Raw genomic sequence first — 11855 nt, forward strand, 5'->3', positions numbered from 1 at the left:
AATCTACATTATTCCTTTATTTCCATTCTATTTCCCTACAGTTTTATAATATTTACACTTAGAAACCTATTCGTGCTAAGTTGCTTCAGTCATGTCTGACTCTTTGTGACCCTATGGACTGTAGTCAGTCGGGCTCCTCTGTCATGTGATTCTGCAGGCAAGAATAGTGGAGTGGGTTGCCATTCCCTTCTCCAGGGGATCTTCCTGACCCAGAGATCGAACCCATGTCTCTTACGTGTCCTGCATTGGCAGGCAGGTTCTTTTAAATTTAATTTAAAAAAATATCTATGTATGACCCTTAAATGTTGTAAAATATCCTGAAATGAGGTACTATTATAATTATTAGTGTGCACATTTGGTCAAAGTAACATAAATATATTGATATTAAATATAAACATTATTGGGAAAGCATTTATTTTTTTTTCTTTTGGAAATACATTTCTTAATTAACCAAAGTTTTTCAATTAATTAATGTACCAATAATTTGTTTCCTAGCTTCCCAGGTAGTGCAGTGGTAAAGAAACTGCCTGCCAATGCAGGAGATATACATTTGATCTCTGGGTCGGGAAGATCCCCTGGAGAAGGAAGTGGCAACCTACTCCAGCATTCTTGCCTGGAAAATTCCATGGACAGAGGAGCCTGGTGGGCTACAGTCCATGGGGTTGCAAAGAGTCAGATATGACTGAGTGGCTGGACACGGAGTGAAAAAGGGTTTGTCATACATTTTATTCCTTTTTTTCTTCTTTTGAATATGTGTTGAGAACATTTATTCACAAAAAAATTATGAATGATGGGAATAGAAAGAGTTTTAACTACATCACAACGTTCTTTAACCTCTTGAACAGTGATGCTGGAGAAGACTCTTGAGAGTTCTGCAAGGAGACCAAGCCAGTTGGTGGTCCAGTGGCTTGACCACTGGAGCATGATACCATGCTCCCAACGCAGGGGACCCAGGGTCAATCTCTGGTCAGGGAACTAGAGCCCACATGCCACACCAAGAGCCCACATGCCACAACTAAAAAAAGTCCCTCATACCATAGCTAAGATCAGGCACAACCAAATACATAATAATTAAAAAGAAAAAAAACCCTAAAGGAAATCAACCCTGAATATTCATTGGAAGGACTGATGCTGAAGCTGAATCTCCAATACTTTGGCCATGTAATTCAAAGATCCGACTCACTGGAAAAGACCCTGATGCTGGGAAAGACTGAGGGCAGGAGAGGAAGGGGGTGGACAGAGTATGAGATGGTTGGATGGCATCACCAGTACAATGAACATGAACTTGGGCAAACTCCAGAAGATAGTGAGGGACAGGGAGGCCTGGCGTGCTGCATTTCATGGGGTCACAAAGAGTCAGACACGACTGAGCAACTGAACAAGATACATGCAAAAAAAAAAAAATCCTTGTGATCTATCGCAGGAGATTATTTTTAATGATCAACTGACACTTCAATTAGGGTCTTCTTCAGTTCTGCTGGAAACTATTAGCGCGGCAAAAGTGTGGCTACCAAATAATTAGGGACATTCACTTTTTCAGCTTGTCTCTGGTGCTCCTTTTCCATCCTGGGGCAATATAAAATGATATAAGAAGATCAGGGATGAGTGGGTGATTTGCCCCTTTCAGTGCCGTGAAAGCAGGTGACTGGGCAAAGGCAGGTGGGAAAGGAAACCAGTTTGAGAGGAGAGATCTCCAGCAGTTCAGTTTTGGAAAATGTATGTGTGGAAGTTGAAAGCCTGACTTAAGGGCTTACATGTGCTGAGCTTAGTAGCTCAGCTGAGTCCAACTCTTTTCGACCCCATGGACTGCAGCCCACCAGGCTCCTCTGTCCACGGGGATTCTCCAGGCAAGAATACTGGAGCGGGTTGCCATGCCTTCCTCCAGGGGATCTTTCCAACCCAGGGATCGAACTCAGGTATCCCGCATTGGAGGTGGGTTCTTTACCAACTGAGCAAACAGGGAAGCCCTACGTGCTTACATATCCCTTGGAAATTCAGTGTATACCTCTAGAGCTAAGCACACCCCAGTTTGAAGGTCACTGGACTAGACCTGAAAGCATTAGTGTTTTCTTTGAAGTAGTTACATTCCAATCCTGGGATGTACCCTCAACCTTGAAGATACCCTAATCACAGCTTTGGGATGGTATGTTTCTTTTGTAAAAACCAATCTCATGATTGATATTGATTCTCTCTGCTTTAGTTTCAAAGTGTGGAATTTTCTGACCTTGACATTACCTCCAGATTCTGGGAGAAGGGAGTTACCTTATTTGGAATGTAAGACTCCTAAGAGTTGCTGCCTGCAGTGGTGTAGAAAGTCCCACTTTAGGTATTTGTTTATGGCATTGTACGTTATGGCCTTGGCATCTTTCTGCCTTCCATGGTTCCTCAACTGACCCTTCTAAAGGTAATTGGTTTGCATTTATAAATTTATGAAAGAGGTGAATTAGTGTGGAATGTATGGCTACTGAGCAGAGTCTAGTTATTTAATCAGCCTAGAAGGTCTGTGAACCAAACAGTATCTGTAAACTAAATATTTGGGATGGATCTTCTACAAAATCAGTAATCCATATGTGGTTTTATAATTCAGTTTTCAATAAAAATAAGTGTCAACCTCCTACCCCACTTTTCTCATCCTTTGTAGCCTAAAAATTCATATTGTAAAAAGAACTTATTTTTTTTTTACAATTCACATACACAAAAGAGGCATTTTACTTTTTACTTCATCTCTCTGAGATTAGAGTGAACTAACTCCTATCTGTGATTAATTAGAATAAAGACACTCCAACCACAAAAGGGTTCAGTTCAGTTCAGTGCAGTTGCTCAGCTGTGTCCAACTCTTTGCGACCCCGTGAATTGCAACACACCAGGCCTCCCTGTCCATCACCAACTCCCGGAGTTTACTCAAACTCATGTCCATCGAGTTGGTGATGCCATCCAGATATCTCATCCCCTGTCATCCCCTTCTCCTCCTGCCCCCAATCCCTCCCAGCATCAGGGTCTTTTCCAATGAGTCAACCCTTCACATGAGGTGGCCAAAGTATTGGAGTTTCAGCTTCAGGATCAGTCCTTTCAATGAACACCCAGGACTGATCTCCTTTAGGATGGACTGGTTGGATCTCCTTGCAGTCCAAGGGACTCTCAAGAGTCTTCTCCAACACCACAGCTCAAAAGCATCAATTTTTTGGTGTTCAGCTTTCTTCACAGTCCAACTCTCACATCCATACATGACCACTGGAAAAACCATAGCCTTGACTAGATGGAACTTTGTTGGCAAAGTAATGTCTCTGCTTTTTAATATGCTATCTAGGTTGGTCATAACTTTCCTTCCAAGGAGTAAGCGTCTTTTAATTTCATGGCTGCAATCACCATCTGCAGTGATTTTGGAGCCCAAAAAATAAAGTCTGACACTGTTTCCACTGTTTCCCCATCTATTTCCCATGAAGTGATGGGACCAGATGCCATTGATCTTAGTTTTCTGAATGTTGGGCTTTAAGGCAACTTTTTCACTCTCCTCTTTCACTTTCATCAAGAGGCTTTTTAGTTCCTCTTCGCTTTCTGCCATAAGGGGTTAGCGATCATTAAATCTGGGTTTCCCAGTTGGCAGAGTGATACAGAATCTACAAGCCAATGCAGGAGATGCAAGAGACTTGGGTTCCATTCCTGGGTCTGGAAGGCCCTCTGGAGAAGGAAATGGCAACCCACGCCAGTGCTCTTGCCTGGAAAATCCCACTGAGAGGAGCTTAGTGGCCACAGCCCATGGGGTCGCAAAGGGCCACACAAAACTGGGCACCACCAACCACCACCATTCGATTTAGAATTTAAATTAAAAGCGTAACTTCACAGATAAAGTAGTTTTGCATATGTTTTAATGATCTGGCAGCTTAAATTGAAATTATCACTCACTAGTTATAATTTTTTTCAATTTCCAAACAACCTCTCTACAACTGTATATTTTATGGAAATACCTTGTATTGTGTGATATGCAAATATTACCAACACTTAAAACCGACCATATTTCCGTTCTACCAGCTTATTCAGTAAAAAATCTGTTTTAGTCTTTTGTTGAAAGTTCAAGGTTGTAAGTACCTAGTGCCTGCCAATCCGCACACTGATATACTGTTGATTCATTTGACAAATTCTTCCTGATTCTCTATGTCAGAGCCACTGCTTTTAGATACTGAACACACAATATTGAGCAAACCCAGAACGGTCCTCGCTCACATGGAGCTATCAGTTTATTGGAGGAGTATGTGATAATCAAATAATTATACACATTTAAAAGCTGCGATTTTGACAACATAGAGCTTCCCTGGTGATTCAGACAGTAAAGAATCTGCTTGCAATGCAGGAGACCCAGGTTCAATCCCTAGGTTGTGAAGATCCCCCACGGAAGGAAATGGCAACTCCAGTATTTTTGCCTGGAAAATTCCATGGACAGAGGAAGGAGCCTGGTGGGCTACAGTCCATGGAGTCACAAAAAGACACAACTGAGCGACTAACACTTTAAAAACTGCAGTTGTGACAAATGCTGTGAAAGAGAGATGAAAAAGTGCTGGGAGAACCTGCAACAGGATATATGAATGTTGGGGAGTGTGGGTGGTCAGGGAAAGCCGCCCTGAGGAAGTGATGTAAGAATGAACGTGGGTTGATGAGAAGAAGGGAAGGAAGAGTGTTTAGACAGGGAACAGTGCAAAGGCCAGACAGAAATCAAAGCGAACCTGAAGGACAGGAGGAGTCTAGCTTTTGGAAGAGAGAGTTAGAGGAAGAGGTGAGGCTGGAGAAGTGGAAGGCAGCCAGACCTTGCTGGGCTCTGCAGGCCTCTCACGTGTTTTGATATGTAGACCAACAGAAAATAATTAAAGCCTTTGTAGGGTTTTAATGTTGGTGGGGTGATAAAATCAGATTGGCATTTTAAAAAGATTACTGACTTCACAGTGAGAAGGGATTAGAGGGCAGGGCTAGAAAGTTTGGTGAGATAGAAGCTTCACTGAATGTATATGCATGTAAACACAAGCTTTTCAAAAATAAATCATGTTCTAAAGGGATTTGGAATTTTTTAAGGAAAGAATCACTGTTTTTTTATCTTTTAACTCTTTGTGTTTATTTTTTGGAGGCAGGGTAAAATGGGTTCACAGATAAATGAAGAGAAAGAACAAAGAACAATATTTTCCAGAAGTCCTGGGGGAAAACATACAGAGGTAACTGTGTTAGCTTTATTTTTCCAATTACATACTCAATATAAATTATAATTTCAGTATATAAGACAGTATGGAGAGTTCATCCTCTAAATCACTTTTCATACTTATAGTCACACACAAACTTACATGTACTCAGCAGCATGGCTTAATAAAGACTAGGTAAGTGTTCAGTAGCTATGAATTGCACTAATTAGTCATTCCTATTATATTTGTTAATATACTTATTGCTTTTTCACTTAATAAAGATGACTTGGGTTACATAATACCACATCAACCTTTTTAATAGCTGGTCAATAATCATTATAGGCATGTGTCATTATGTCATTATGTAAAACCCCACACTGATGGAAGCTCAAGTTTTTTAGGTTTAAAATCCTTGTGATTCAATGAACATCCTTGCACAGACATTCTAATAGTTGCCTGGGATAAGTCCCTAGAACTGAAGTTGCTGGGTAAAAAGATATATACACATTTTACATTTTGATATATACAGCCAAAGAGCCTACCAGAAAGTTATTCCTACCTCCATTCCCGATTATATTCATTTTCTTATACCTCTGGTGGGTTGAAAAAAAATCACACCTCCTGGAGTTTTTTATGCACTTTTCTCTGATACCTGGCCAATTCTGCACATCTTCTCATAAGTTTACTAGTCACTTGTATTTCTTCTTACATGATTTTCCAGTAAATGTCCTTTGCTCATTCTTTTAATCTTCTACTAGGTATGTTTATCTTGTTGACTTAAGGCAACCCTTTGGAGATAGTGATATTAAGCCTTTGTCTGTCATATATAGCCTGATCTCTTTTTCCTAGTTTAATAAAAATCTTTATTATGATTTTGGAAAACAAAAGTTTTACAATTTATATAGTCAGTTCTGACAATCTTTTCCTTTAAGGTTTCTGGCCTTTGTATTCTGCTTAGAATTAAAGCTTTCACTCCCCAATATTACAGAAATACTATCCTAATAACATTTTCTTTTGGTACTTTATTTACAGTTTTGAGAGCATTTCTGGAGGGCAATCAGGTAGCTAGTACAGGACTTTATAAAATGCTGGTTTCCTTTGCCAGAAATTCTTTTAGAATTTATTCTAGAGAAATAAGATGCAAAGCTTTAGTTTCAAGGATATTCACTGAAAAGTTGTTAATAATTGCCAAAAACCCCAAAACTGTAAACAATGAAATGTTCAACAATGGAAGACTGGTTATATCAATTATGGTATATCTATCCCATTAAATACAAAAAAATTTAATCATATTAAAACATATAAGTCCAACTCATAAACACCAAAATTTTCTTTTGGCTATGCACAAAAAAAGGAAGCCTGTGTTTACACAATAATTTTTTTCTTTTCTTCTATGACAGTATTTGAACAATAAACACATTTAAATTTTAGTACAGCTTCCAATTATGCAGATACATTGTTAAGTGTACCATTTGTATTTTAGTAGCTAAAGGTGCTTTAGACTAGCGGGTTTTTAAAGTCGCTCAGTCGTGTCTGCCTCTTCGCGACCCCATGGACTGTAGCCTACCAGGCTCCTCTGTCCATGGGATTTTCCAGGCAGGAGTACTGGAGTGGGCTGCCATTTCCTTCTCCAGGGGATCTTCCCAGCCCAGGGATCGAACCCGGGTCTCCAGCACTGCAGACAGACGCTTTACTGTCTGAGCCACCAGGAAGCTAGAGTATATTACCTTTATATTCAGCTTAGGTCTGCCTCAACCAGTAACTTTAAGCAAGTCAACTGACCTTTTCGTTTCCTTATCTGTTGAATGAGAATAGTACCTACCCTGATTTAACTCATAAGGAAGTTGTGTAAATTGCAATTCAGTGTAGGCAACATAGAAAATGGTGCTAATGTTATTTATATTGAACTACATTATTATCATTGCTTTTGCTTAAGTTTATTAAGGTATGATTGACACATGAAAAGCAGTACATATTTAATGTATGTAACTTCATGAGTCTGGAGATAAGCATACACTTGTGAAACCATTACCACTATCTGTGCCACAAACATTTTCATCATCTTCCAAAGTTTCCTACTGCCCATTCTATTTGTTTTTTTGTGTGTGATTTGTTTGTTCAGTTGCCCAGTCGTGTCCAACTCATTGCGAGCCCATGGACTGCAGCACGCCAGACCTTCCTGTCCCTCACCATCTCCCAGAGCTTGCCCAAGTTCATTTTTGTGATAAGGACACTTAAAATCTATTCTCTTTTTGAGTGTACAATACAGGTTAACTATAGACACTACACTATACTAAGTATATATCTCGAAGACTGTTCATCTTGTATAACTGAAACTGTAACCTTTGACTAATGTCTCTCATTTCCCTCTCCTTCTGGCCTGTGGCACCATCCCACCTTCTGCTTCTATGAGTTTCACTAGATTCCTCATTCTGGATTTCATTGTATTTTTCCCTTTGTGTCTGGCTTATTTTACTTAACATAATTGTCCTCAAGGTCCACCTATATTGTTGCAAATGGCTGGACTTCCTTCTTTTATAGGGCTGAATAATATTCCATTATATGTCATATGATGGTTGTTGGTTTTAATGTAAATGCAATGGAAATAGTGGGTCAATATCTTCAAAAAGAATATTTTTTAGTTATCTAAGGGAAAGAAGACAAACGAAAAGAAAAGTGGCCTACTAAAACAGATTGTGAGGGAAGATAATTATCCAATAAATATTTACTAATTGCCTACTTCAAGCTGGGTTGGGGTTGGGGTAGGGGAGAGTAAGAGTGAATAATGCAGTCTCTATTCTCAGGGACTTTATTCTGGTGGATGACACATGTCAGTGCCACATACAGAATCACCGCATATTGTCCCTAGAACCTAAAGAGGCAAAGGGCTGTCGAGGCAAAAATGCCTCTCAAAGGCAACAAATAGTCAAGTTTGATCATCAGAGATCAGCTGAACCAGATAGAGTTTAGCCTCGTCAAAGAGTTACAGGGGAAAGAGTTATCAAGGTAACCTGCAGCAGTTCTACACAGCCTAAAGTGAAATTAGGGGACAAATTGGCTGGGGATGCCCCATTCTGGAGGGGTTCCCCTGGTAAGCATGAGGGGGAATCCCCTTGAATATGGTAGAACCCCAACAGCAAATATAGGGGCTAGAGGGGAGAACAGATCCCTGCCTGCTAGTAGGAGACTGGAAGGGGTGGGGGAATTCTTAAAAACTCCATTTACAGAACAGGAGATCCCCTTCTGTTACTCAAAGTTCCCTTGTTCAGGGTATTCTGAGACATTTTTGGATTACTATCCTCTTGAACTTTGTTTCTGATTTGATCTTCCTTCAGTGTTAAGAAGACAACTGAATATATATTTATATATAATGATAAAAATATACACACACTCATACATCATACACTCACACTGTTTGGCTGTGAGGTCAGCGGCGCTAGCATTTAAGTCATTTATTTGAATCAAGTGTTGTTCATCCCTAATCAGTGCACGTTTAACCAAATCTCCAGAGAGAAGATGGTGTGAATTTTCCAAAACAGAAGGTAAGCTACATGTCTGAGAAAAATACAGTTTGGACACAACTAACAACTTAGTGGAGTAAAGCATTTTTGGCGATTCTGATGCTACCAGAATCAGGAAAAAAAAAAAAAAAAAAACTAGCATACTAGCACAAATATATATTGCCTGTTATGTACTAGGCAAATAAGATGAAAACAACAACAACAACAAAGATATGAGTTTAACAGTTTGGGAATGGAAAAAAGCTTTAAAGCTGAAATAAAAAATTCTTAAGAACACTTACTTCCCATCACCTTAACCCTGGATAAGCGATTAACTTCAATAACTCTTCCCTCTTTTTCTGGAGAAGGGAGTGAGAGTTAAAGCTGAATAAATAATGTATTTATTTGCAAGTGCCTGGAATTTTTAAAAAATGCATTAAGGACAAAGCACCACATTATTATAACATTCTTCCATATAGTACATAATACATACAGCCAAGTGGGCAGAATCCTCTCATTTCTCCAACATACAAATTAGGTCATCAGAGATTCCACTGTCCTAAGTTTTCCAACAACTAAAACAAAGCAGGACAAAATTTTTTTAAATCCACAAACTCTACCAATCTAAGGACCTATATTGCAGTTTCAGGCTGTTTATCATCGGTGACCAGGTGACAACATGGATATGTAGCAATCTGATCATTACTAACAAAATAACTAAAAGCCAAAATCTCTTTGTGGCAGGTTAGTACTATCATTCTTTACATTAAAATTACATTTCATCTATAAGGTAGAACTAACAATTTTTGTTTGACATACAACACTGTTCATTCATTACAGATACTAAAATTACAGTGAATTAAGTAAAAGTTGATATGAATAAATCTATACAATATATGGGTATGGCTGTGCATGCATTTAGTCCATTCAAAAATATTAAGGCAAATAGTATTTTATAATACGTCTGGGATAACCTTTTTTTAAGGTTAATCTTGAAAAAATACCATATTCCTATTCCACATGATATATTCAAAGTTTAAAATGCTGTTTATTTTAAAAATAGAAATTACTGAAGAGAACAGAATCATAAAAGTAGAGAGCCTAAATATTGTAACACATGTTGTAACACGTTCTTTATTAAATACATATAACTTTCCATTAATATATAACATTTAAGATTAAAGCCTCTAACACATGATAATCTATAGAGTTGTGTTTTTCTCATTTTTCCCCATGCACATCCTGACATACATTAATGTAAAATGTAACATGTCCTTTTTTTCCCTACTCAATAATTATCTTGAACGTATTTTGAATGTTTGTGATTAACCTTTTAATATACAGTTTCAATTTCTGTAATTTACTGAGTTATTTTTACGGTTACATATACTGTTTCATTTAGTCCTCTTAACATATTTATTAAAAGAGTAAAAAGCTCCTCCATAGTTTGAGAATATCTTTTTTTAATCCGAAATAAATTTGAATAAAAATAATTTGTTTCACTTTGCTTTTTTTTTAACTTGTTTTTTAAAGTTTATTTCACGTTTCGAAGAGTAAAATGAATCTCAACACTTCAGAATTTGCTAAATTTAGCATATTAAAAAATATTTTAAAATATGAGTATAAGGGCTCCAAATTGGAAAATCTTTTTCTGAACAAGTAGACTACGATTATTATTCTAAGAGTTTCATTTCCAGCTCCATCTGTTCTTCTAATCACTCTAAATTCCATGTGCAGTGTAAACAGTTAAAAAAAAAAACAAACCCCAAAGTCTTAAAAATCAATTCTTGCCTTAACACACACGCTCTTCAGAGTCGCACGCAGCGTCTGTGTGAGCCGACTCCTCCCCACTCTTGGGGAAAACCCTGCCTAATATTTATAACGTTATGACATACTGTAATACTCACAAGGTGGTTGTAGAAGTATAAACACGACTGGAGCTATCTGATTGGCTGCTGGTGATGTAACACCCATGTCAATACTTCCCACTGAACGCACGTGTTCGACCTTTTATTTAAATTTCCATTTCATCACAGCAATAAGACACTCGGGGCGGTGCATTTTCTGTGAAATGATTATCGCCCAGAGGTGCTGCATCGAATACAAAATGCAGCAGACGAGAAGGTGCCCGCGGTTGTAACCTCCTCGCGCGAAAGGTACAGCCTGGTCCAGTCTTTGTGAAGGAACAAAAATAAGTTCACTTCCTCGGGCACCGTTACCCCCCACCCCCACCCACCCCACCTCAGCAAATGACAAGGCTGGAGCGCAGCTCCCACCGCACAGTTATTTCTCAAAGTCCCAGGTGAACTCGTGGCGAGGGAAGGAAAATGTGCGTCCCGGGCGCGGGTAGGTGCGTGCGGGCAGCGGGGAGGCGGCCAGACCTGACATTCGCCAGCTGTTTGTCCTCCGCGGAGCCCGGCCCCGGCCGCACACGCCCGCCCCCTCCCCGAGACCCCCCAGCCCGCCGCCCGGCCTTTTGTCCCCCGCCCCTCGGCCGACTTCCTTCCCCCGCGGCCGCACCCCCGCCCCCAGGCCGGAGGCGCGGCCCGGCCCCTTTCCCGGTCCCCAGGCGCCCCCACCCCACCCCAGCCCAGCCCCAAGCCCAGCCCCCTCCCCCCGCCCGGCCCCCACCCTTTCCCCCTCCAGCGGTTACTGCTACCCCGGTGCATTGTGGGCGCACGGTCCGTTGTTCATTTGCCATTCGACCTCCGCCAGGGCCTGGTCGGACGGAAACGCTCCGCCGGCTTTATTGTCGGTTCGTTATGTGGCGGAGCCCGGCAGTTTAACGTGCCTCTCGCCCTCAGCGCTTCGGAAGCCGGCAGCCGCGTCGGGACTCCTCGGCGCGCCGGAGGAAGGATATCGTGTTTGGAGGGTCGGTGTGTGCGCGCGGCTTTAAAGAGGGGGCGGCGGAGGGTGTCCCCGCACTCCGCCTCTCAACTTCGAAGGCCCCACGCGCGCCGGCTCGCTGCTCACCTCTCCGCCGCCCGCCCCCCCCTTCTCCGCGCGGGACGCTGCCCGGAGCGCCGCGGGGCGGGGGTGGAGGACGAGGAGGCGGCCGGAGGCGGCGGCCCGGCGGGCGGCGGCGGCGGCGGCGGACGCGTGAGGCAGCCCCGGGGAGCAAGCGCGAGCCGGGCGTCCGGGCGGGAGGGCGAGGCCGAGCCCCGCGAGACCGGAACGCCCGCGGTGGGGGCGG

At 41.4% G+C, this 11855-nt stretch overlaps 1 long non-coding RNA gene across 1 annotated transcript; it reads right to left on the reverse strand.

The window, feature by feature from the left end:
• Nucleotides 1–4205: 4205 nt before the first annotated feature.
• On the reverse strand, nucleotides 4206–11113 carry LOC139038469 (uncharacterized). Its single transcript, XR_011491473.1, has 2 exons — nucleotides 9156–11113; nucleotides 4206–9021 (listed from the first exon to the last, which is right to left on the reverse strand). It is a non-coding gene; the product is annotated as an uncharacterized lncRNA (long non-coding RNA).
• Nucleotides 11114–11855: the final 742 nt, after the last annotated feature.

This window comes from Odocoileus virginianus, chromosome 15 (assembly GCF_023699985.2).
Source record: "Odocoileus virginianus isolate 20LAN1187 ecotype Illinois chromosome 15, Ovbor_1.2, whole genome shotgun sequence".
NCBI lineage: Eukaryota > Metazoa > Chordata > Mammalia > Artiodactyla > Cervidae > Odocoileus > Odocoileus virginianus.